The sequence below is a fragment of the Eleutherodactylus coqui genome, chromosome 10 (assembly GCF_035609145.1).
Source record: "Eleutherodactylus coqui strain aEleCoq1 chromosome 10, aEleCoq1.hap1, whole genome shotgun sequence".
NCBI lineage: Eukaryota > Metazoa > Chordata > Amphibia > Anura > Eleutherodactylidae > Eleutherodactylus > Eleutherodactylus coqui.
Window position 1 is genome coordinate 121,569,989 of NC_089846.1, and position 25,448 is coordinate 121,595,436.

Sequence of the window (25,448 nt, forward strand, 5' to 3'; positions counted from 1 at the left end):
GCCTGTGGTTGGAGGCTGACTTCGTTTACGGAACCCTAGGAAATAATTTGGCGCAAGCCTGCTGTAACACTTAGCTGGCTGCGTATTTATTTGGAGAACTACTACCCCCAGCACACACGGACCCAGAACACTGAGCAGAGTGACAGGCAGGCCAAATAGATTTTTTCCAAATATTTTTTTCAAAAGGACCACTGCGTATATTCAATCTATAATATATGTCTTCTGTCCCTGCCTACACAATTCTGTCCCTGGACTGTGTGACGGAACCGCAGTGTTGCACTCTTATTAACTGCAACAGACCGGTGATTTCAGAGCCAGGAAATTATTTGGCGCAAGCCTGCTGTAACACTTAGCTGGCTGCGTATTTATTTGGAGAACTACTACCCCCAGCACACACGGACCCAGAACACTGAGCAGAGTGACAGGCAGGCCAAATAGATTTTTTCCAAATATTTTTTTCCAAAGGACCACTGCGTATATTCAATCTATAATATATGTCTTCTGGCCCTGCATACACAATTCTGTCCCTGGACTGTGTGACGGAACTGCAGTGTTGCACTGTTATTAACTGCAACAGACCGGTGATTTCAGAGCCGGGAAATAATTTGGCGCAAGCCTGCTGTAAGACTTAGCTGGCTGCGTATTTATTTGGAGAACTACTACCCCCAGCACACGAGGACCCAGAACACTGAGCACAGTGACAGGTAGGCCAAATAGATTTTTTTTCAAGATTTTTTTTCCAAAGGACCACTGCGTATATTCAATCTATAATATATGTCTTCTGTCCCTGCCTACACACTTCTGTCCCTGGACTGTGTGACGGAACTGCAGTGTTGCACTGTTATTAAGTGCAACAGACCGGTGATTTCAGAGCCAGGAAATAATTTGGCGCAAGCCTGCTGTAACACTTAGCTGGCTGCGTATTTATTTGGAGAACTACTACCCCCAGCACACACGGACCCAGAACACTGAGCACAGTGACAGGCAGGCCAAATAGATTTTTTTTCAAGATTTTTTTCCAAAGGACCACTGCGTATATTCAATCTATAATATATGTCTTCTGGCCCTGCCTACACAATTCTCTCCCTGGAGTATTACTGCAGGGCGCAATGCTCTGCACGGACAATATACCGAAAAAAAAAAAATGTGCAACACTGCTAAAAGCAGCATCCACAGTACTGCACACGGTTAGATGTGGCCCTAAGAAGGACCGTTGGGGTTCTTGAAGCCTACACTAACTCCTAACACTCTCCCTACAGCAGCTCCAACACGATACCACTGTCCCTCAGCTATCTCACAATGCATCTGAGGCGAGCCGCGGGAGGGGCCGATTTTTATACTCGGGTGACACCTGATCTCCCCAGCCACTCACTGCAGGGGGGTGGTATAGGGCTTGAACGTCGCAGGGGGAAGTTGTAATGCCTTCCCTGTCTTTCAATTGGCCAGAAAAGCGTGCTAACGTCTCAGAGAGGAAAGTGAAAGTAACCCGAACATCGCGTGGTACTCGTTACGAGTAACGAGCATCTCGAACACGCTAATACTCGAACGAGTATCAAGCTCGGACGAGTACGTTCGCTCATCTCTAATCCTTAACACAAAAAATTAAAATATACAACAAATACTGTGTACATGTTCCTTGCCTTTTTCTAGGCAACTGGCAGTTTAACCTAGTCATCTCCAGAACCTGTAGCTCTCCAGCTGCTGCAAAACTAAAAATCCCTGCATGCCCCAGCAGCCTGCAGCTGTCAATGCATGCTGGGGATGTAGTTTTAGCTGAAGAGCCACTTAGTTGGAAATGACTGGTTTAGCCAGAAGGACAATATACTGTACATTTACCAGCCACACAAATCTTAAATGGTGGGTTCTCCTCTATATTTTAGTTCCCTTGATAGAAAGACTCAATAATTATTAATCCTGGCGGCATTTAAGCAAACTTTTACAAAATACTGAATAAAAACATAGATTCAGCGTAGACTAGGACTATATATTTAATCACGTCTATCCTTGGGCTTAAAACCAATCAATAGAAAGTTTCGTGTAAATTGCCAATAGTTCACACCAAAAGTATAACATACACAGAACCTAAATATATAACAAATAGAAATGAGCGAGCACCAAAATGCTCGGGTGCTCGTTACTCGAGTCGAACTTCCCGTGATGCTCGAGAGTTCGTTTCGAGTAACGAACCCCATTGAAGTCAATGGGCGACCCGAGCATTTTTGTATATTGCCGATGCTCGCTAAGGTTTTCATTTGTGAAAACCTGAGAAATTCAAGAAAGTGATGGGAACGACACAGCAACGGATAGGGCAGGCGAGGGGCTACATGTTGGGCTGCATATCAAGTTCCCAGGTCCCACTATTAAGCCACAATAGTAGCAAGAGTGAGACCCCCCCACACACACACACACACTGTCAGCATAAAGATCGTTCTCCTCTGCCACAGCTGTAACAGCTGTGGCAGAGAAGAACGATGTTAGCCCATTGAATTCAATGGAGCCGGCAATACAGCCGACTCCATTGAAAACAATGGGCTGCCGGCGATCGCGGGATGAATTGTCGGGAAGGGCTTAAATATATAAGCCCTTCCCTGCAATTCATCCAGAAATGTGTAAAGATAAAAAAAATATATATACTCACCTGGTCCCGGCAGACGGAGTTCAGCGAGGCCGGTGGCAGTCCTCCTGAACTGCTCTGAACAGCTGTGAGTAATATTCAGCAGCCGGGGATTTAAAATCCCCGCCTGCTGAATGAGCTGCCTCTAATTGGTCACAGTCTGACCAATCAGAGACAGATCTCACTCACACACCCATTCATGAATTCATGAATGGGTGAGTGACTGCTGCCTCTCATTGGCTCAGCGCAGGGACCAATCTGATTACTACTCACAGCTGTTCAGAGCAGTTCAGGAGGACTGCCGCTGGCCGCGCTGAACTCCGTCTGCCCGGACCAGGTGAGTATATATATTTTTTTTATTTTTACACATTTCTGGATGAATTGCAGGGAAGGGCTTATATATTTAAGCCCTTCCCGACAATTTATCCCGCAATCGCCGGCAGCCCATTGCTTTCAATAGAGCCGGCTGTATTGCTGGCTCCATTGAATTCAATGGTCAGTGCTAGTTTAATCGAGACGAGTACCGCGTGGTGCTCGTCTCGAGTAACGAGCATCTCGAGCACCCTAGTACTCGAACGAGCATCAAGCTCGGATGAGTATGCTCGCTCATCTCTAATAACAAACATTGTATTTGCTATATATTGCTATATATAGTGTTGTACAGCACTTTTGATGTGTACTGTATATTCATGCTCTGTGTTTCCCCTCTGTCATACCCTCAGTAAAATGAGAAGCCTGAAACACATAATTAAAAAAAAAGTTTTATATTTGATTCATTTATTGTTCTTCATACAGGAAATTATAAAACACAATATATAAATATTTGAAATGTTAGAGTAGCTGCAACTTTTTTTCCCTGAATGTACAGAATAGGCGATTCTATGCATTTTTGGAATACATTTTATTAGCCTATACTGTACATTTTTTTGTACAAAACCCCTTCAGTTATGCAGTTAGGTGAAGACAGGTGAAATCCGTCTTCAGCTAGATACTGTAACATAAGAGGGCACTTCATCTGTGCTTGCAGTATTCTCTCTATAGTTCAGGGACAGCTGATTCTATATAACAATTTACTAATAAATGTATCTTTTATATTTTATCATTTTAGCCCTCTTCAGTTATGCAGTTACAATAGCTAGCTAAAGATGGATTTCTCTTATACTACACTCTAAAGTCTGTCGCTTTGGCCTTGTGGAAAACATTCCAGCCGATGCGGCAGCACACACCCTATGCAAACTGCTTTTTTTTCAATGCTAAAAAGGTAATATTACTTAATTGGAAACATCCCCAAAAAGCACCAGGGCAGCCTGGCTGCGTGAGTTAAACAGTGTTGGCCCTCTATATAAATTAATATGTATGGCTAGGGACTGCCCTGCCAAGTTCACCAAGATATGGGGTTGGTGGGTTGACTGCACCAATACTGCACTGGGCGTATCTGACTAACCTTTGAAAAGGTTTCAAAGAGTACTCCACTGCCAAGATCTCCAGTGGTCAGCTGTAATGTATCAGGGAATCCATCAGCAAGTGTTCAATTCTTCTACAGCATCACCACAGAAGATGTGTTGAATCTTTCTGAGAGGGAGACACACTTTGTACCTATTCTCTTCTGTGACATTTGCAAATAGGATGCTCCATTTTACCATCAGAGATGTACCAAGAAACGTAACTTGGCGAAGGGGTGGTTTGTGTTGAAGGGGAGAAGGGGGTTGCTTCTCAGTTGACTACTGCTTCCTTTCTCAAACACCCAGCAGTTTTAAAGTTCTTCTCAGTCCAAACCAGCTGCCAGGGTTGCAGACATACAGTAACCCTTCCTTCAAATCTGATCTGATAAGATGTTGAGGCTGAGAAGAAAGGACAGAGATGTATTTCAAATTTTCATCAACAAGTTCTTTCCTTGGACTACAAACATGAATGTATGGGATACCTGTAGTATACTATGCCACATAATTCCTGCTTCTACAACCAAATAAAATAATGGCAACATTCCAAATATACTGGTAATGGGGCATGTAAATAAATGTAATTGTATGTAACAGTAATTTCCTATACATTATACAAGCATCTGTTCCCCTCCCCTTCTCATTCTAGGGCTAAACTGGTTGAATACACTAAAAATACATACATACTGTACATCCCTACACTCTCAGGCTATAGGCTTAAACTGGGTTGCGTCACTATTAGAGATGAGCGAACGTACTCGTCCGAGCTTGATACTCGGGCGAATATTAGCGTGTTCGGGATGCTCGTTACTCGTAACGAGTACCATGCAATGTTCGAGTTACTTTCACTTTCATCTCTGAGACGTTAGCGCGCTTTTCTGGCCAATAGAAAGACAGGGAAGGCATTACAACTTTCCCCTGCGACGTTCAAGCCCTATACCACCCCCCTGCAGTGAGTGGCTGGGGAGATCAGGTGTCACCCGAGTATAAAAATCGGCCCCTCCCGCGGCTCGCCACAGATGCATTCTGACATAGCTCAAGGAAAGTGCTGCTGGTGCCGGAGCTGCTATAGGGAGAGCGTTAGGAGTTATTTTAGGCTTCAAGAACCCCAACGGTCCTTCTTAGGGCCACATCTGACCGTGTGCAGTACTGTTGAGGCTGCTTTTTGCAGTGCTGCACATTTTTTTTTTGTATATCGGCCGTGCAGAGCATTGTGTCCTCAGTCTGCAGTAATTTTACATAGTATAGGGCCAGTAGTGCTGAGTCAGGGACAGTGGAAAAGGTGAAAGACATATACTGTCTATATAGGCAGTGGGCTTTTCCAAAAAAAATTGGGACAAAAAAATCTATTTGGGCTGCCTGTCACCGTCCTGAGTGTACTGCGTCTCTGCTGGGGGTAGTAGTCCTAATTAATACGCAGCCAGCTAAGTGTTACAGCAGGCTTGCGCAAAATTCTTTCCTGGCTCTGCGTTGCCCGTTACATCACCGCTGTCATCCTGTCCAGAGGGAAACAGTCTGCACTGCAGTAATTTTACCTAGTATAGGGCTAGTAGTGCTGAGGCAGGGACAGTGAAAAACGTGAAAGACATATACTGTCTTTATAGGCAGTGGGCTTTTCCCCAAAAATTTGGGACAAAAAAATCTATTTGGGCTGCCTGTGACCGTCCTGAGTGTACTGCGTCTCTGCTGGGGGTAGTAGTCCTAATTAATACGCAGCCAGCTAACTGTTACAGCAGGCTTGCGCAAAATTCTTTCCTGGCTCTGCTGTGCGTTCCGTAAGTGAAGTCAGCCTCCAACCACAGGCCAATAAGCAGCACATTTAATTACAGCGTTCTGTTTCTGCACTACTGGTAATACACCATGCTGAGGGGTAGGGGTAGGCCTAGAGGACGTGGACGCGGGCGAGGACGCGGAGGCCCAAGTCAGGGTGTGGGCACAGGCCGAGCTCCTGATCCAGGTGTATCGCAGCTGACTGCTGCTGGATTAGGAGAAAGGCACGTTTCTGGCGTCCCCTCATTCATCTCACAATTAATGGGTCCACGGGGTAGACCTTTATTAGAAAATGAGCAGCGTGAGCAGGTCCTGTCGTGGATGGCAGAAAGTGCATCCAGCAATCTATCGACCACCCAGAGTTCTGCGCCGTCCACTGCTGCAACTCTGAATCCTCTGGCTGCTGCTCCTCCTTCCTCCCAGCCTCCTCACTCCATTACAATGACACATTCTAAGGAGCAGGCAGACTCCCAGGAAGTGTTCTCGGACCCAATGGTTCCTCTCCCACCGGAGGAGTTTGTCGTGACCGATGCCCAACCTTTGGAAAGTTCCCGGGGTCCGGGGGATGAGGCTGGGGACTTCCGGCAACTGTCTCAAGAGCTTTCAGTGGGTGAGGAGGACGATGACTATGAGACACAGTTGTCTATCACTCAGGTAGTAGTAGATGGAGTAAGTCCGAGGGAGGAGTGCACAGAGGATTCGGAGGAAGAGCAGCAGGATGATGAAGTGACTGACCCCACCTGGTTTGCTACGCCTACTGAGGACAGGTCTTCAGAGGGGGAGGCAAGGGCAGCAGCAGGACAGGTTGGAAGAGGCAGTGGAGTGGCCAGGGGTAGAGGCAGGGCCAGACCGAATAATCCACCAACTGTTTCCCAAAGCGCACCCTCGCGCCATGCCACCCTGCAGAGGCCGAGGTGCTCAAAGGTCTGGCAGTTTTTCACTGAGAGTGCAGACGACCGACGAACAGTGGTGTGCAACCTTTGTTGCGCCAAGATCAGCCGGGGAGCCACCACCACCAGCCTCACCACCACCAGCATGTGCAGACATATGATGGCCAAGCACCCCACAAGGTGGGACGAAGGCCGTTCACCGCCTCCGGTTTGCACCGCTGCCTCTCCCCCTGTGCCCCAACCTGCCACTGAGTTCCAACCCCCCCCTCAGGACACAGGCACTACCGTCTCCTGGCCTGCACCCACACCCTCACCTCCGCTGTCCTCGGCCCCATCCACCAATGTCTCTCAGCGCACCGTCCAGCCGTCGCTAGCGCAAGTGCTGGAGCGCAAGCGCAAGTACACCGCCACGCACCCGCATGCTCAAGCGTTAAACGTGCACATAGCCAAATTGATCAGCCTGGAGATGCTGCCGTATAGGCTTGTGGAAACGGAGGCTTTCAAAAGCATGATGGCGGCGGCGGCCCCGCGCTACTCGGTTCCCAGTCGCCACTACTTTTCCCGATGTGCCGTCCCAGCCCTGCACGACCACGTCTCCCGCAACATTGTACGCGCCCTCACCAACGCGGTTACTGCCAAGGTCCACTTAACAACGGACACGTGGACAAGCACAGGCGGGCAGGGCCACTATATCTCCCTGACGGCACATTGGGTGAATTTAGTGGAGGCTGGGACAGAGTCAGAGCCTGGGACAGCTCACGTCCTACCCACCCCCAGAATTGCGGGCCCCAGCTCGGTGGTGGTATCTGCGGCGGTGTATGCTTCCTCCACTAAACCACCCTCCTCCTCCTCCTACGCAACCTCTGTCTCGCAATCAAAATGTGTCAGCAGCAGCCCGTCGCCAGCAGTCGGTGTTGCGCGGCGTGGCAGCACAGCGGTGGGCAAGCGTCAGCAGGCCGTGCTGAAACTACTCAGCTTAGGAGAGAAGAGGCACACAGCCCACGAACTGCTGCAGGGTCTGACAGAGCAGACCGACCACTGGCTTGCGCCGCTGAGCCTCCAACCGGGCATGGTCGTGTGTGACAACGGCCGTAACCTGGTGGCGGCTCTGCAGCTTGGCAGCCTCACGCACGTGCCATGCCTGGCTCACGTCTTTAATTTGGTGGTTCAGCGCTTTCTGAAAAGCTACCCACGCTTGTCAGACCTGCTCGGAAAGGTGCGCCGGCTCAGCGCACATTTACGCAAGTCCCACATGGACGCTGCCACCCTGCGCACCCTGCAACATCGGTTTAATCTGCCAGTGCACCGACTGCTGTGCGACGTACCCACACGGTGGAACTCTACGCTCCACATGTTGGCCAGGCTCTATGCGCAGCGTAGAGCTATAATGGAATACCAACTCCAACATGGGCAGCGCAGTGGGAGTCAGCCTTCTCAATTCTTTACAGAAGAGTGGGCCTGGTTGGCAGACATCTGCCAGGTCCTTGGAAAGTTTGAGGAGTCTACCCAGATGGTGAGCGGCGATGCTGCAATCATTAGCCTCACCATTCCTCTGCTATGCCTCTTGAGAAGTTCCCTGCAAAGCATAAAGGCAGATGCTTTGCGCTCGGAAACGGAGGCGGGGGAAGACAGTATGTCGCTGGATAGGCAGAGCACCCTCCTGTCTATATCTCAGCGCGTTGAGGAGGAGGAGGTGGAGAAGTATGAGGAGGAGGGGGAAGAGACAGCTGGCCCACTGCTGAGGGTACCCATGCTGCTTGCCTGTCATCCTTTCAGCGTGTATGGCCTGAGGAGGAGGAGGAGGAGGAGGAGGAGGATGATCCTGAAAGTGATCTTCCTATTGAGGACAGCCATGTGTTGCGTACAGGTACCCTAGCACACATGGCTGACTTCATGTTAGGATGCCTTTCTCGTGACCCTCGCGTTACACGCATTCTGGCCACTACGGATTACTGGGTGTACACACTGCTCGACCCACGGTATAAGGAGAACCTTTCCACTCTCATACCCGAAGAGGAAAGGGGTTCGAGGTTGATACAAGCTGATGGTAAAATTCCCATCCGACAGCACTAGTGGCAGAAGGCGCAGTTCCGAGGGCCAGGTAGCAGGGGAGGCGCGGAGATCAGGCAGCATGTAGAGCACAGGCAGGGGAACACTCTCTCAGGCCTTTGTCAGCTTTCTGGCTCCCCAGCAAGACTGTGTCACCGCTCCCCAGTCAAGGCTAAGTCGGCGGGAGCACTGTAAAAGGATGGTGAGGGAGTACGTAGCCGATCGCACGACCGTCCTCCGTGATGCCTCTGCTCCGTACAACTACTGGGTGTCGAAGCTGGACACGTGGCCTGAACTCGCGCTGTATGCCCTGGAGGTGCTTGCTTGCCCTGCGGCTAGCGTCTTGTCAGAGAGGGTGTTTAGTGCGGCTGGGGGAATCATCACGGATAAGCGTACCCGCCTGTCAACCGACAGTGCCGACAGGCTTACACTCATAAAGATGAACAAAGCCTGGATTTCCCCAGATTTTTCTTCTCCACCAGCGGACAGCAGCGATACCTAAACAATACGTAGGCTGCACCCGCGGATGGAAGCATCGTTCTCTATCACCATAGAAAACGGGGACCTTTTAGCTTCATCAATCTGTGTATTATATTCATCCTCCTCCTCCTGCTCCTCCTCCTGAAACCTCACGTAATCACGCCGAACGGGCAATTTTTCTTAGGCCCACAAGGCTCAGTCATATAATTTTTGTAAACAATTTTTATACGTTTCAATGCTCATTAAAGCGTTGAAACTTTCACCTGAACCAATTTTTATTTTAACTGGGCTGCCTCCAGGCCTAGTTACAAATTAAGCCACATTAACCAAAGCGATTAATGGGTTTCACCTGCCCTCTTGGTTGGGCATGGGCAATTTTTCTGAGGTACATTAGTACTGTTGGTACACCAATTTTTTGGGGCCCTCGCCTACAGTGTAATCCAATTAATTTTTTGCCCACCTGCATTAAAGCTGACATTACCTCAGCTGTGCTGGGCACTGCAATGGGATATATTTATGTACCGCCGGTGGCTTCCTGGCACCCACCCATGCTGTCAGTCCACACTGAGTTGTAACTGCATGTGTCCACTTCTAAAGAACACCAGTCTGACTGGGGCATACAGTGTGGGCCGAAGCCCACCTGCATTTAACATGACATTACCTCAGCTGTGATGGGCAATGCAATGGGATATATTTATGTACCGCCGGTGGGTTCCAGGGAGCCACCCATGCTGTGGGTCCACACGGAGTTGTAACTGCATGTGTCCACTTCTAAAGAACCCCAGTCTGACTGGGGCATGCAGTGTGGGCCGAAGCCCACCTGCATTTAACATGACATTACCTCAGCTATGCTGGGCACTGCAATGGGATATATTTATGTACCGCTGGTGGCTTCCTGGCACCCACCCATGCTGTCGGTCCACACGGAGTTGTAACTGCATGTGTCCACTTCTAAAGAACCCCAGTCTGACTGGAGCATGCAGTGTGGGCCGAAGCCCACCTGCATTTAACATGACATTATTACCTCAGCTGTGATGGGCAATGCAATGGGATATATTTATGTACCGCCGGTGGGTTCCAGGGAGCCACCCATGCTGTCGGTCCACACGGAGTTGTAACTGCATGTGTCCACTTCTAAAGAACCCCAGTCTGACAGGGGCATGCACTGTGGGCCGAAGCCCATCTGCATTTAACATTACATTACCTCAGCTATGCTGGGCACTGCAATGGGATATATTTATGTACCGCCGGTGGCTTCCTGGCACCCACCCATGCTGTTGGTCCACATGGAGTTGTAACTGCATGTGTCCACTTCTAAAGAACCCCAGTCTGACAGGGGCATGCAGTGTGGGCCGAAGCCCACCTGCATTTAACATGACATTACCTCAGCTGTGATGGGCAATGCAATGGGATATATTTATGTACCGCCGGTGGCTTCCTGGCACCCACCCATGCTGTTGGTCCACATGGAGTTGTAACTGCATGTGTCCACTTCTAAAGAACCCCAGTCTGACAGGGGCATGCAGTGTGGGCCGAAGCCCACCTGCATTTAACATGACATTACCTCAGCTGTGATGGGCAATGCAATGGGATATATTTATGTACCGCCCGTGGCTTCCTGGCACCCACCCATGCTGTGGGTCCACAGGGAGTTGTAACTACATGTATCTACTTATAAAGAACCCCAGTCTGACTGGGGCATGCAGTGTGGGCCGAAGACCACCTGCATTTAATCGGACGTTAGCTCTGCTGTCCAGGGCACTGCAATGGGATACATTTATGTACAGCCGGTGGGTTCCAGGGAGCCAACCATGCTGTGGGTGCACACGGAATTCCCATTGCGGAGTTGTACCTGCCTGTGACTATTTATAAAAAACCGCGGTCTGACTGGGGCATGCAGACACCTTGACAGAATGAATAGTGTGTGGCACATAGGTTCCCCATTGCTATGCCCACGTGTGCAGCTCCAGATGGAGGTGGCACAGGATTGGATTTCTCATTGCTTCTGTACAGCATTGTGGGCTATCGCCCCGCCCCTTTTAAAGAGGGTCGCTGCCTAGCCGTGCCAACCCTCTGCAGTGTGTGCCTGCGGTTCCTCCTCATGGCAGACGCACTTATATGTAGACATGAGGGTGGTGTGGCATGAGGGCAGCTGAAGGCTGTGCAGGGACAATTTGGTGTGCGTTGTGGACACTGGGTCGTGCAGTGAGGGGGGGGGTTGGGCGCATGTAACCCAGGAGAAGTGGCAGCGGAGTGTCATGCAGGCAGTGATTGTGCTTTGTTGGAGGTAGTGTTATGCTTAGCTAAGGTATGCATTGCTAATGAGGGCTTTTCAGAAGTAAAAGTTGTTGGGAGGGGGGGGGCCCACTCTTGCCGGTATTGTGGTTTAATAGTGGGACCTGTGAACTTGAGATGCAGCCCAACATGTAGCCCCTCGCCTGCCCTATCCGTTGCTGTGTCGTTCCCATCACTTTCTTGAATTGCCCAGATTTTCACATATGGAAACCTTAGTGAGCATCGGCGATATACAAAAATGCTCGAGTCGCCCATTTACTTCAATGGGGTTCGTTATTCGAAACGAACCCTCGAGCATCGCGAAAATTTCGTCTCGAGTAACGAGCACCCGAGCATTTTGGTGCTCGCTCATCTCTAGTCACTATAAATGCATACATATATACAGTACATCCATACACTTACTGTGCTACACTCATCATTTACTTACTGTGTGCACTTGTATCTGCCCATTCAGTGCCATAGACATGAGCAGTCCATTTAGTTAAACTATGAGCTTGTTAAAGGATGGAGATTGCACTCTTGCAAACTTTTATGTCACATTTTCCCGAAACACAAACATTGAAAGGACAGATACAGTACCAGGAGCAAGGTTAATATATATGAGCCAAGCTCAATTATCAAAATCAAGCTTATTGTACCAGAGCCAAACTCATAACATAAATAAGCACCAGAACCAAGTCCAGAACATAAATGCAGTACCAGGCTCAGTACATAAACATGGTACCAGAAGTAAGTTCATGACATCAATACAGTACCAAAACCAAACTCATAACATAAATGAAATACAAGACCCAAGCTAATTACATAAACGCAACTCCAGAACAAAACATACAGCACCACAATTGAGTTTAGTACATAAATACAGCACCAGAACCAAGTTATAACATAAACATTGTACCAAAACACTTAACATACATTCAGAACCAAGCTTATAACATACAGTACCAGAATCAAGCTAATTGCATATATGCAGTAGCAGAACACAACCTCATAACTTAAATACAGTTCCAGAACCAACATCATAACAGAGATATAGAACCAGAATAAAGTTTCAAAACTATACAGTAGTTAGTTTTGAGAATGAATATAAAATGATGATGAACTCCATCCTTTGTACTTTTTAAAGGTTATTTCCATCTTGGCATCCATTTAGTATTGCTCTAATGTATCTAAAATAAAAAACTAAATGAACCATGAAAATTTCCTGTCTTCTTTTAAACAAAACTCCTGTGCAGACTTGCAGGTTGCCATGGTAACAGACTGAAAACAAATCTTTTTTAACTTCATTCTGCAGTCAAAATACAGATGGAGCAAAGTTTAATCCAACACTGATGAATTGCTGTAACAAGTAATCATATCTAATCACAACACAAGCTATTGAAAAGTCAAGAAAAAGTTATGTGCCAAAGTTTATGTAACACATTGTGTCAAATTAACCTTGCTACATCTGTACCTTCCATACAACTGCTAAAGTACAATGATCAACAAAAAAGCAATGCATAGACGGAAAGGCGGGTCTACAATTTCACTTACAATAATAACACACTGGCAACAATTGTTAAGCATCCTTTTTAATGTAGCTCTTCGCATGACTAACAAATGTATTTTGTTCTTAATGGGGCTTCTGAAACAACATGTGGAGATTTTATCAAGATATACAAGTTCACTTAAAGTGCACCCGACCTTACAGGTAACTTTTTAGATTAGGCTGTCGGATGTGTAAATAAAGAAATACAAGGATGATATACAAACTCCATGCAGATGCTGTCCTTAGTCAGATTTGAACCTTGTACCCCAGCACTGCAAGGAAACCGTGCTAAACACTGAGACACTATGCGACTTTTTCCTCCTTTGGAGAAGAAGGAAAACATACAAACTACAAGCAAATGTTGAACCTAGGACCCCAGTAATGCAAGGCAACGGTGCTAATGACTGCTATGCACTGTTCATTTCTTAACACTATTAGTAGGCACGATTGGATTTCACTGCTATTGCACGTTATTAACCCCGTAATGATCACCCCATAGACTTTTTACGTCCTGGTTTAGTGGACTTTAATTACCCAGGGCCGTAAAAACACGCTTGCTCTGGGGATTAAAATCACGCTTGCTCTGGGGATTAAAAACACGCTTGATCTGGGATTTAAAAAAACGCTTGCTCTGGGAATTAAAGCCATGTGGGCTGAGAACATGACAGCTACATGCTGTCAGCTGCCGGAGGTAGCCGACAACCTGAAGCTGCCATAAAAGGGGGGGGGGGGCGCAGGAAGCCCCCCCTAGTCACATGATTGTTGGTATCTGATGGACACAACTGATCCCATAAAAGTGTAAAAAGAAAAGTTAAAGATTCAGCTCCCCTCACAGATCGGATACGTGAGGGGAGCTGAAAGTACTCACCCCCGTCCTCTGCATTATCCCACGGCGTTCTAGTCTTCCAGGACCTGACGTTGCCGTCTGTGCATGCTTGCCAGATGTCATACATCAGACGCGTTGCCAGAAAGACTTGGGCAGAAAAATTAAAAGCCCTCTGCTCCCAGCTACCATATGAAGCTGCTGTGTGCAATTCTCGATCAAATGATCGCTGTTATACAATGGATAAGAGCGATCATTTAAAATAAAAAATGGGTTAAAAAAAAGGAAAAAAGTTAACAAAGTTCAAAGTTTAAGTTTCATTTCTCCTCACGGATCATATCTGTGGATCTTTCCCCGGGTTTTGTACAGGTGCCCATTGCCAAAATAGCAGACGCATGCCCAAAATCCGTGGATTGTTGGGGTAATTTAAAATCTCCCTGCTCCTGGGTACTAAACATAGCTCAGAGCCTCACGGGGGGCAGCGATACTCGGTTTTTAGTCACGTGATTGCCATATTCCAGTGGATAACGGCGATCACGTAAAAGTAGAAAACAGCTAAAGTTTCACGTCCTGCCATAGGTCCAAACCATGAGGGGAGGTTAAATTACTTACCTAAGGCCTCCGGTGATGTCCCCCAATGGGATACTTATCGGCAGACATCCGCCCAGCTTCGGCGCATGCGCTCGTCGCCAAAGTGGCGGACGCAAGCACAGAAGCTGGAAGGACAAGGGAAATTTAAAATTTCCTTACTCCTGGCTACTAAAGGTATCTGCGGTGAGCGGTCCTCGGTCATGTGGTCACCGTTATCCAACAGATAATGTTGATCACGTAAAAGTTAAAAAGCATTTGAAGTGTAATGCTCCTTTCGGTTCGGGCCCCATTGTGTATACAGGCATAAGATTAGGGCCACAAAGGGTATGTCACTGAACACAGGACAAACAGGGGTATCCATTTTGGGGTGAAAGTCATCATTCATGTGTGCGCTGTACAAAAAAACCTTTTCAAACCCAATTGCCAAAAAAAACAAAAATTTAACTTTTTTCTGCTTTGCTTAGATTTATTCAAAAATGGTGGGGTCAAAATACGCAGTACACCCCTAGACGAATTGACTAAAGGGTCTAGTTTTCAAAATGTGGTCATTTTGGGCATATTGCTTTAAGCACTGTATACACCATCTACTAGAAAGAGGTCTTACAAAACCATATGCAATTTCAAACGAGGAATGAAGAGGCCATGACTTGGTCAGGGTCTATGTCTCAGCCCACCAGGTCATACCGGCTCCTCAGACTCCGCCAGGGACTCCAAATCTGCAAAAATTGATCATGCATGCCCCTCGACCAGCTGGATAATTCCTCCAGGTTGTAGATCAGATTCACCTTCTCTTTCCATTGTGTCAGTTACAGAGGTATTTTTTGAAGCCAATGAAGGGGGATTAGGACAATTAATTTATTCTTTAAAGGATGAAATGTTACAGCTGGCTACCAAAGGAAAACCACCTCTGGTGAGATCAAAGTTGGAGAAAGTTTCCTCAGCACTCCTTCCACTCCTCGTCAAAAGGGTGCCAATATCGGGCATTTCCACCAAAGATGCAGAAAACAGCCTTCCTCTCCATCACACTTCCAGCGTCTCCCATGTTGGGCAAGTTTATATGCAAAGAGCCACTGCGGGGGCTTGTACAATCTTACTAGTAGTTTGTAGTGACTCTCCTGTAACAAAATGCAGGGGAAGAGACCAAAGGCCTTATTCAGAATTAGCCTAATGTTCCTCATGGAAAGAGAGATACTCAGCTCCTTCTCCCAGGAGATAAGAAAGGTGAGTTTTGCTAACACTGGGGGAGAGATAAAATGTTTACGTTAATTTGCAATTTTCCTAGAATTAGTATTACTCTCACTCAAGCATTTTCAAAATGTGTCCGAGGTCTGGTAGAATTGTACAGCCTGAGGAACTCCCCAAAAACTTTAGTCACATGGGCCTTCTGCAGATAGGAAAAGTTTTGGTGAGCCAGAAGGGCTTGTAGTATAGCTGATGGGTTCTTATGAGCAAGCGCCTGCAAGTCACCAATATTAAGGCCCTCAAATTTCCTCCAGATGATTGCAGTACACAGGTCACAGGGTGTATCGAGAAGCTTATAAATGACTTGCAACGGCATGGTCGGAGAGCGCTTAGGAGCCAGCACATCGCTTATGATATCCCAGGTCTAGCAGGGGCTCCTAACTAAAGGGTTGAATCCCATTGATCTGTACTTGCTTTTTAGAGGAAACCAAATGTCTTTCAGAAGAGTTTTGCCATAGGATCCCACTGCCAGCGGGTATAGCATCAGATCGTAACCTGGTAGAACCAGAACCATCCAATAACCTATTTGGGAGGCCCAGTAGAAGTTGTGAACATTAGGGAGATCAATAGCACACTCTGAGTCTTTCTTAATCATCAGACTATATGCCAATCTCGGCCTCCCCTGCCTTCACACAAATCCAGAGAAAGTCGAACGCAGGACCTTGAAAAAACTCACCGGGAGGGGGATAGGAAGCATCCAGATCATATATAGAATTATTGGGAGCGCATAAGATTTCAGTTTATTTTTCCTACCGAAACACAATATAAATGGCAGATCATATAATCATAGGAGATTCTTTACCTGACCGTGCAGGGAAATGAAGTTGGAACAATGTAGATCTTCTGCTTTTCTAGTTAGCTTAACTCCCAATAATCAATTGACATCTCTGACCACAAAAAAGGGGAACTAGCCTTCAAGACCCGACACTGGGCTACTGGGATGGACACATTAAGCATTGTGGATTTTGAAAAATTAATTTTGAAGTTGAATATGCGGCCAAACTCCTTCAGAAGCCATGTGAGCCTAGGGAAGCCCTTTTCTGGGTCATCAAAAACACGATGTCGGCGGCGAAAGCCGCTGCGGCAAATGAATTCTTCCCACAACTTAAAGGGGTTGTCCCGCGGCAGCAAGTGGGTCTATACACTTCTGTATGGCCATATTAATGCACTTTGTAATGTACATTGTGCATTAATTATGAGCCATACAGAAGTTATTAAAAGTTTTTCACTTACCTGTTCCGTTGCTGGCGTCCCCGTCTCCATGGTTGCCGTCTAATTTTCGCCGTCTAATGGCCAAATTAGACGCACTTGCGCAGTCCGGGTCTTCTGCTGTTCTCTATGGGGCTCCGTGTAGCTCCGTGTAGCTCCGCCCCGTCACGTGCCGATTCCAGCCAATCAGGAGGCTGGAATCGGCAATGGACCGCACAGAAGAGCTGCGGTCCACGGAGGGAGAAGACCCCGGCGGCCATCTTCAACCGGTAAGTATAGAAGTCACCGGAGCGCGGGGATTCAGGTAAGCGCTGTGCTGTTTTTTTTTTTTAAGTCCCTGCATCGGGGTTGTCTCGCGCCGAACGGGGGGGGGGGGGGGGGGGTGAAAAAAAAAAAAAACCTTTCGGCACGGGACAACCCCTTTAATCCTCTGATGTCTGGATCTTGTCTTATCCTCTGGAGGAGAGGCTCCAATGCCAAAATAAAGAGGTTAGAGGAGAGCGGGCAATCCTGACGGGTTGCATCCCTGATGTCAAATGGGAGTGATAGAATATCATTAATTTTGAGCCTAGCTTATAGCTTTAAATACAGAGAGAAGATGGCAGAGACAAACGCAGCAGGAATGTTTAGATGAAGTAAGACTTTCTTCATATAGCTCCAGTCAACTCTGTCAAATGCCTTTCAGCGTCAGTTCCCACTAAGGCTAAGGGGACGTTATGTCGCTGGGTGTAGCGGGTTGCATGGAGTAATTTACGATAGTTGTCTCTACCCTCTCTCCCCTCAACAAACCCTGCCTGTTCCCTGTCTATAAGGGTGGGAACGTAATCTGCAAGTCTTTTGGCCAGAAGCTTAGCCCAGAGCTTGACATCAAAATTGATCAGGGAGATCGGTCTATAGCTACCGCACATCTCAGAGTCCTTGGTTTCCTTATGAATCAGGGTGATATGCGCTTCCTGGGCTTGTTTCAGCAAAACCTCTCCCCTTAAAAGTGCATTAAAGAGCTCAGTTAAACGTGGTATTAAAATCGATTTAAATGATTTATAAATAATGTACTAAAGTAAGACCATCGGGGCCTAGGCTTTTGCCTATGGAACATGAGCCCAGTAAGCTCTCCAACTCTTAATGTGTGACAGGTGTAAGTAATGTTACCGCCTTGTCTTTTAGCTTTGGAAGGTGTACATGTTGCAGAAACAAATCTATCAGCTCGTTTGTTCTCAGAACTTCTTCTGGAGCAGCATGTTTAATAGTTTAGAACCAGAACCAGAGTGTCCTTAGAGCCAGATGTCACTTCCCGACACCTCCTCTCTGGTCTTTTTCTTCTTGCCTCTCAGCGACTTAGAGTTTCTCGCAAGGTGCCATCTGTCAGGGGCCTCCAGCCTTGAAAATCTCAGAAGTTCTGGGAGTGGGAGCCAGCATGGGAGCTCAATTGGATCCAGACACAGATGTTGCCAAGAATTCTGTAAATCCTCTGGAGAGTGGATATTTAGCTTTCGTCCCCCATGGGTAGTACCCAGGTCAAATGGAAACAGCAAAGCATATTTTATATCCTTAGCCCTTAGTGCATCCATCAGTGGGCATAACAGGCAGTGCTTAGTCAAAGTAGATGGTGCCAGGTCCTGAAAAATTTGTAATGGGGCATCTGCATATTTTAGATCTCTGTGGTTTCATGCTGCCCTCAAGATAGCTACTGAATCTGTTAAGGAGAGTAATTTGCATTTCAAGTTTCTCGGTGGATTAGAGGCTGATGGTTGTGGTCTGAGCGCTCTATGTATGCGCTCAATAGAGATAGTGGCCGCCATATCAGATCCCAGTAAAAGCGCAAAAATATTTTAGCTACTTTTGACAGAGAGTTCACTGTCCAAGATTCTGGCAGCCCCTTAATGTGCACATTGCTGCACCTGTTTCTGTTTTCTAAGTCCTCCTGCATAATGAGGGTTCTATTAAGGTTGGCATGTTGATCTTTTTGCACTTGCTCCACTTCCAAGGAATAGGATGTAATTGAAGCTGTAGTGGCCTCTAGTTCCTCCACCCATCTGCCCATATGTTTAACTTCCTCTTTAATTTCTGCCAAATCAGCCATCACCGGGTGCTTGGCCTGTGTTATCTGTTCTCTCATTAACCCCTTGGATATGTGCTCCCCATCCTCCCCCTCTGAAGAGGTTCACTCATCTCTCTCCTTACTGTGAGTGCTGGTTGTCTCCTGGCTTGGCGCCATCTTAGGGGCTGCATGTGGGGACTTAGTATTCCATTATTTGAGGTACTTCTGAATATCTGCTTGTCCTCTGCTCAGTCGGGGAATTCCCTGTAGCTCACTCCCTCTCTCTTTGCTGATTTTCCCCATTTTATTTTGGCTGCTGAATTGGTCCTGAAAAGTGTAGCTGTGAAGGAACTCTTCACTCAGCCGTCCAACATGCTCAGCAGTCAGGCTCTGCATCCCACCCGGCTTGCTTTTGACCCTTTTTCTGAATTAACCCTTTCTTTGATAATTTGGTATGTGAGCCTAAGTTATGCGACCTCTGTACTGCCTAATGTGTCGAGACCTAAAGTTCATCTCTGGTACTTTGACCCTACTCTGCTCCTGACTCTGAGATTATATTGCGAGAGTGTCTTAATTTCAGGCTTGGGATCTCCACTAATCCCTGAAGGTAGTGGGGATTTGGCTTTAGTGTGAATGAACTGTTCCGGCTCTGAGACTGGAAGGGCCAGGTTCAGTTCCTTTAAAGTCACCATGGTGCCTGTATCAATGTACTCAGTAAAATACAGCATTGACTCACATCCCAGTTCTGGACACACTTGTTCAGGGGAGGGACAAGTATGAAAATATGACTGGTTAGTAATGAGGCCTGCAGGCCTTGAAAATACATTACACAGGGTCTAGGAGCCAAAATGGATCTTGAACAACTTTAATTTAACTATAGATAAAATAACAGTTCTAGAACTCCCAGTATAAGAGGGTGTCGGAGGAGGGAGGAAAGGTGCAGGGGAGACATGAGTCTCACAGTTTCTACCTGTTGATTGGGTAATTTAGCACTGCTTAGCTAGGTACCCGGATTATGTGGCATTGGCAAGTCCAAGTCTCACTGACGTTGTTAGAGCAGTTGGAGGGGAATGAGGAGGCAGCAGTCCCTCTGGAACATCACCTCTTGCTGTATCCTTTGTTCTAGATGAGGGATTTGTGCCTATAGGGTTGATACTATCCACTGCAGTTTCTCTAAGGAAGTATCTCAAGCCCCTCACACAACACCATAGCTGTTTCAACTGATCCCTTAGAGTGGTCTACCAGCTCAGAGTGCTGCTCCTTATTCCCCCTTGAAGCCACAGCATGCATTACACAATAAACATAATGAAAACAATAAAACAACAGAAGAAAATAATGCACATCTTACAGTATTACCCTTTCACTTTCTCAATCTCTCTGACTTGCCGGCACCAACCCATGGCTTGTTTTACTCTGTCATCTGCTCGACCAATCAGCAGCTACTCTAGAGATGTGCCCTAGGGATTCTTAGCAGCAAAGATCATATCCATGTGATCAAGGATGAAGACTTGCAGTCCTTTGTATCTGCAAACCAGAGTAGCCAGTGCGAAGCCTAATCATGGAAGCACAATAGCTAAACAGGCAATTACCCTGACACCAATGAAGAAGACTCTGTTCTTTGAACTTCCTATCTTACTGTATGGCTTTATCCTATACCTGGTCCTGCTTACCTACTACTACAGTTTACAGTCTCTATCATCAACAGGTAAGCATTGCCCATGATACAAGGGGAGTGGTAACACCCAGCTACCAATTAATTCATGCATTTGTAAGGGGGTTGCTCTTAATACATTTATTATTCTTTTCCCAGCTATGTAGTAACAAGCTATATTTGATCATGTTATAGTGAGATGAAATTGTAGTCTGCCCTCTAGTGGTATAAAAAATTTTTAATTTTATTGTAGCGTTGATATGTTGTGCCAATTGGCTGCGGTTATAGGTGTGATGCATGCCAACTCCGGACTCAGGCACAGAATATAAAACAGTGTGCATGTAGTGCTCTGGATGGTGTAGTGGAAAGTCTGCAGCAAGAAAAAGATTGGTACCAGCTGGGATACTGAACCAGGCCCACTTGCACAGCATCAAGACTCGTCCTTGTATCTGGGCCATGCCTTCTGAGGTACCGAACAGTTTACTGTAGACCTTAAGTTCGAACGCCCCTTGTTATAAGTCTATAAATAAAGGACTGTTATTTAATGCAACGAACATGTGTGCTTATGTGTCCTGGCTGCCCCAGAGTAAATCCATGTCAATGTGGTGCCAGCCCTAGATTCGGGTTCGAGTCCAGTACACAGCAGGTGGTAAAGAACTTCTCCATATTCAATCTGCTTTCCACAGAGTCAACATGGTAACTCCCATTTTCTCAGCCCATGGTAGAACCTTTGGTCTTTGCAGACCCCCCCCCCCCCCCCCAATGGGCCTCCTGCTAGTAGTCCATACTACATCTCAGGAGCCTCTTTCATATTTCTAGGAGGAATAAGGTTTTTACATTGCTGGGGATAGCCATGATGAAATAACCAACACAGACAACTTAGCACAATGTACAGCATGATGTACTTTTTAAAGCACAGGAAAGTTTGTTTGTAGATGTGGTGCCTTTGAACTTTAAGCTAATCTGACTCTATTCAGTTCAGTATAAGAAACAGATTTTATTCTTTGTGATTCCTTTACAGTATTGTAATGCAACAGGAATAAGGGAAACCAACTTTACTCACTAATCTCTTCAGGATTCTCTTTCAAGCATAATGTGCCATAGTGAGAATAAGAATCTATTGGTCTTACTTTCAGCTTCCAGTGAATGCGAAGGGTCTGCAAAGTTTTTACTGTTATTTTTTTTTCTTAAGTAAGCAAACAGTTATCTCATCATGCACCAGGTGATCCTTCACTGAGTAGTGGAATGGTAAGAGCCAGATAAATCACTCCTGACTACACATGATTGATCACCTCCTTCCTGTAGAAAAACTGCATAATATGAGATTGCAAAACATGATTTCAACAGAAGTAACTTCTTAAAACTGGGGTGAATGAAGTAAAGAATAAATAAAATATCGTTAATTCAGTCCTTAAGTGTAGAGCACGCAATAGAAATTCAGAAACCAAAATGAGACTGATGACCGTGAACGCTAAAAGCGGCTTGTACTTAAGAATCCTTAATTGTAATGCAGTGCCTAGAATCTTGCTAATTGGGACTTAGCCGAACATTTAAATTTATGGGTATAAGCCACTTTCGACTCAATAGGAAAATGAATTATTTGACTTTAGAATTATGTTGTGGACAGAACTGTCAAAGCTACGGTGTACGATCCACAAGTGCAAAGTGACCTACATGTAAAACGTTATATTCTAAGATATAATTGATTCCATTATTATCATTGAGCTCTTTTCGGGCTTGTGAAAATAGCCAGGAACTTTATTATATTCTGTCAACAACTTTCAGGATGAAATACAATCCACTTAGCTATAGAACATAGAAAATATAGAGGTTTGCAACTTAGCAATAAACTTTATTTTCCTCATTTGGCCTTCAGGTGAAAGGTTCTACTATATAAAATCCATAGGAAAGGATCTTGTAACAAAGGCAGACCAATATCCAAGCAGGTAAAAAGGAATTGTCTGTCCAAGAGAATAATCGCCATATGGCATTCTATCGTCAGGCCAGGGTTACATAAGCAATATATATTGACTATATGTGTTATTATTTTACCTTTTGAGGTCATGATGTATGCCAAGAAAGGCACTCAGTTGCAGTAAAAGCATACGTTAACTCATTAAAGTGACAGTCAATTGATAGCGTAGTTCGTTTCAGACCATTTACTGTATTGCAGAATACATGCTAGGGAAATCACTAGGTAGTATAGCTCTTAAATGAAATCTGTTCTGGTTAGAGTGATTCTAGCAATATCCGAGCATACGACTGTTGGGTTTACTTTCTTTGTAGAATTTCCCTTGTATTTTGTTTCTTCTTTCATGTTGAATTCCTTTCTAAAAAAAGTTCATTTACTTATAAGCTGTAAATATGATCAGTACTGGTGATAAATACTGGTTAATGTTCATGCACACGACAGCCATGTGTAGTAAGCTGTATGGCGGCACTTGATGTCCCCTGCTGCTCCATAGTATTGAGCTGCAGGGGCTCTGTTTGCAACCGTATGGTGCTCTGTCAGGTGCCATATGTCAGATGTATTTTTCACTAGAAGCAATGCATCTGGGGAAGAATATCTCAATAATATGGAATATGACGAAGCATGCTACAATTATTTTATGTCAAATTCACGCAGAATCCTAGAGAAAAAAACCTTTGTATGTGTCTAATAAAATCGAACGCATACAGAGGTAAAGTAAGGCTGCATACGCTTCTATGGATTTCCTATTGAGGCTCTGTATAAATAAAACCGTGATACCATTTGTCTAAGATTTCTTGACGTGTGTCCCCAATTATTTATTCAAAATTTCTTCTGGAAACACAGTATGCCTTAGGGTGCCTATTGAAGTGTAGATGGCTATATATCAATACTGTATGGATACCTTCACACACAACGTCTGAGCTGTGGAAATTCTGCTGCATTTCTGCAGATAGCCAGAGTTAACAAGCTATGTGGAATTTGCTGCGTTTTTTGTTGCAGATTCTGTATATATAGTTGTGTTTTAGGGTACATTCAGATGAGCGAGGTTTACACGCTGCTACAGCAGCATGTAAACCACGCTTCTATAGCAACCAATAGCTTTTAACAGCACTTTTTAACCAGCGCAGAATCTGACCAACTAGCCTATCAGCTCCATGCTGAGGTGCTGTCTATGGTGCTGACCACAGACTCCTATGGGAGCCATGGCAGCACTCTGCTCACAGCACAGACATGTGAACGGGCTGTTCCGTGAAGCACATGGCAGCTCGTTCACTGCAGAATTTCTGCATGTCAGCAGCAGGGTTTACATGTTGCTGTAGCAGCGTGTAAACCACACTTGTCTGAATGCACACTCAGGCCTTGGCCAGACGGGCGTTTTTTCGCACGATTTGCGAATGTGTCCGGCGATTTTATAGATCCATTGCTTTGCAATGGTATCAGACACATGAGCGCTTTTTATGCGCTCATCCGATTAATTATAGAACAGAAATCGCAGATCGCACCTATCTGCGATCTACGATTCCTGTTCTTCTCTATATGTGCTCAATGGGGCCGGCAGCATATATATATTGAGTACATATACTAGACAAAGCATTCTTCTCTGCCACAGCTGTAACAGCTGTGGCAGAGAAGAATGATGTTTGCCCATTGAATTCAATGGAGCCGGCAATACAGACGGCTCCTTTGAAAGCAATGGGCTGCCGGCGAGCGTGGGATGAATTTTTGGGAAGGGCTTAAAAATATAAGCCCTTCCCTGAAAATCATCCAAAACTGTGTAAAAAGTTAAAAAAATATATATACTCACCTTGTCCCGGCAGATGGAGTTCAGCCGCGTCTGGCCGGCAGTTCTCCTGAACCGCTCTCTGTAGTATACAGCAGCCGGGGATTTAAAATCCCCGCCTGCTGAATGAGCTGCCTCTGATTGGTCACAGCCTCACCAATCAGAGGCAGCTCCCACTCACCCATTCATGAATTCATGAATGGGTGAGTGAGTGCTGCCTCTGATTGGCTCAGCGCAGGGACCAATCAGGGGCAGCTCTCAGCTAATGAAACACGGCTAGGAGCAGATTTTTCAGGCGATTTTTCAGCCCCGTTCACGCGATTTGCAAATGTGCATCCATCATACGATCCACAAATCGCGGCAAAAAACGCCCGAGTGACCGAGGCCTCAAAGTGCAGATTTTCTGCTGCGGAATGTGTTGCCTTAGGGCTTAGTCACACGGGCGTTTATTGCCACGATTTGCGCATGCGCATGCGTCCGGCGACTTTTTAAAACCATTGCTTTGCAATGGTATCGGACACATGAGCGCTTTTTATGCGCTCGTCCGATAAATTAGAGAACAGAAATCGCAGATCGCACCTATCTGCGATCTGCGATTCCTGTTCTCTTCTCTATATGCGCTCAACGGGGCCGGCGGCAGCAGCGCCGACCCCATTGAGAACATATAGAAGACAAATCATTCTTCTCTGCCACAGCTGGAACAGCTGTGGCAGAGAAGAACGATGTTTGCCCATTGAATTCAATGGAGCGGCAATACAGCCGCTCCATTGAAAGCAATGGGCTGCCGGCGTGCGCGGGGTTAATTGTCGGGAAGGGGTTAAATATATAACCCCTTACCTGCAATGCATCCTTAAATGTGAAAAAATAAAAAAAAAGGATGTTCTCACCTGCTCCTGGCAGCTGGAGATCCCGGCGGTCGGCCTGCAGTGGGTGTGAAGGAGGTGTGACTCAGGCTTGCCCCTGATTGGCTCAGCCTGAGCCAATCAGAGGCTGAGCTCAGTCACACCCATTCATGAATTCATGAATGGGTGTGACTGAGACTTGCTTCTGATTGGCTCAGCGCTGAGCCAATCAGGG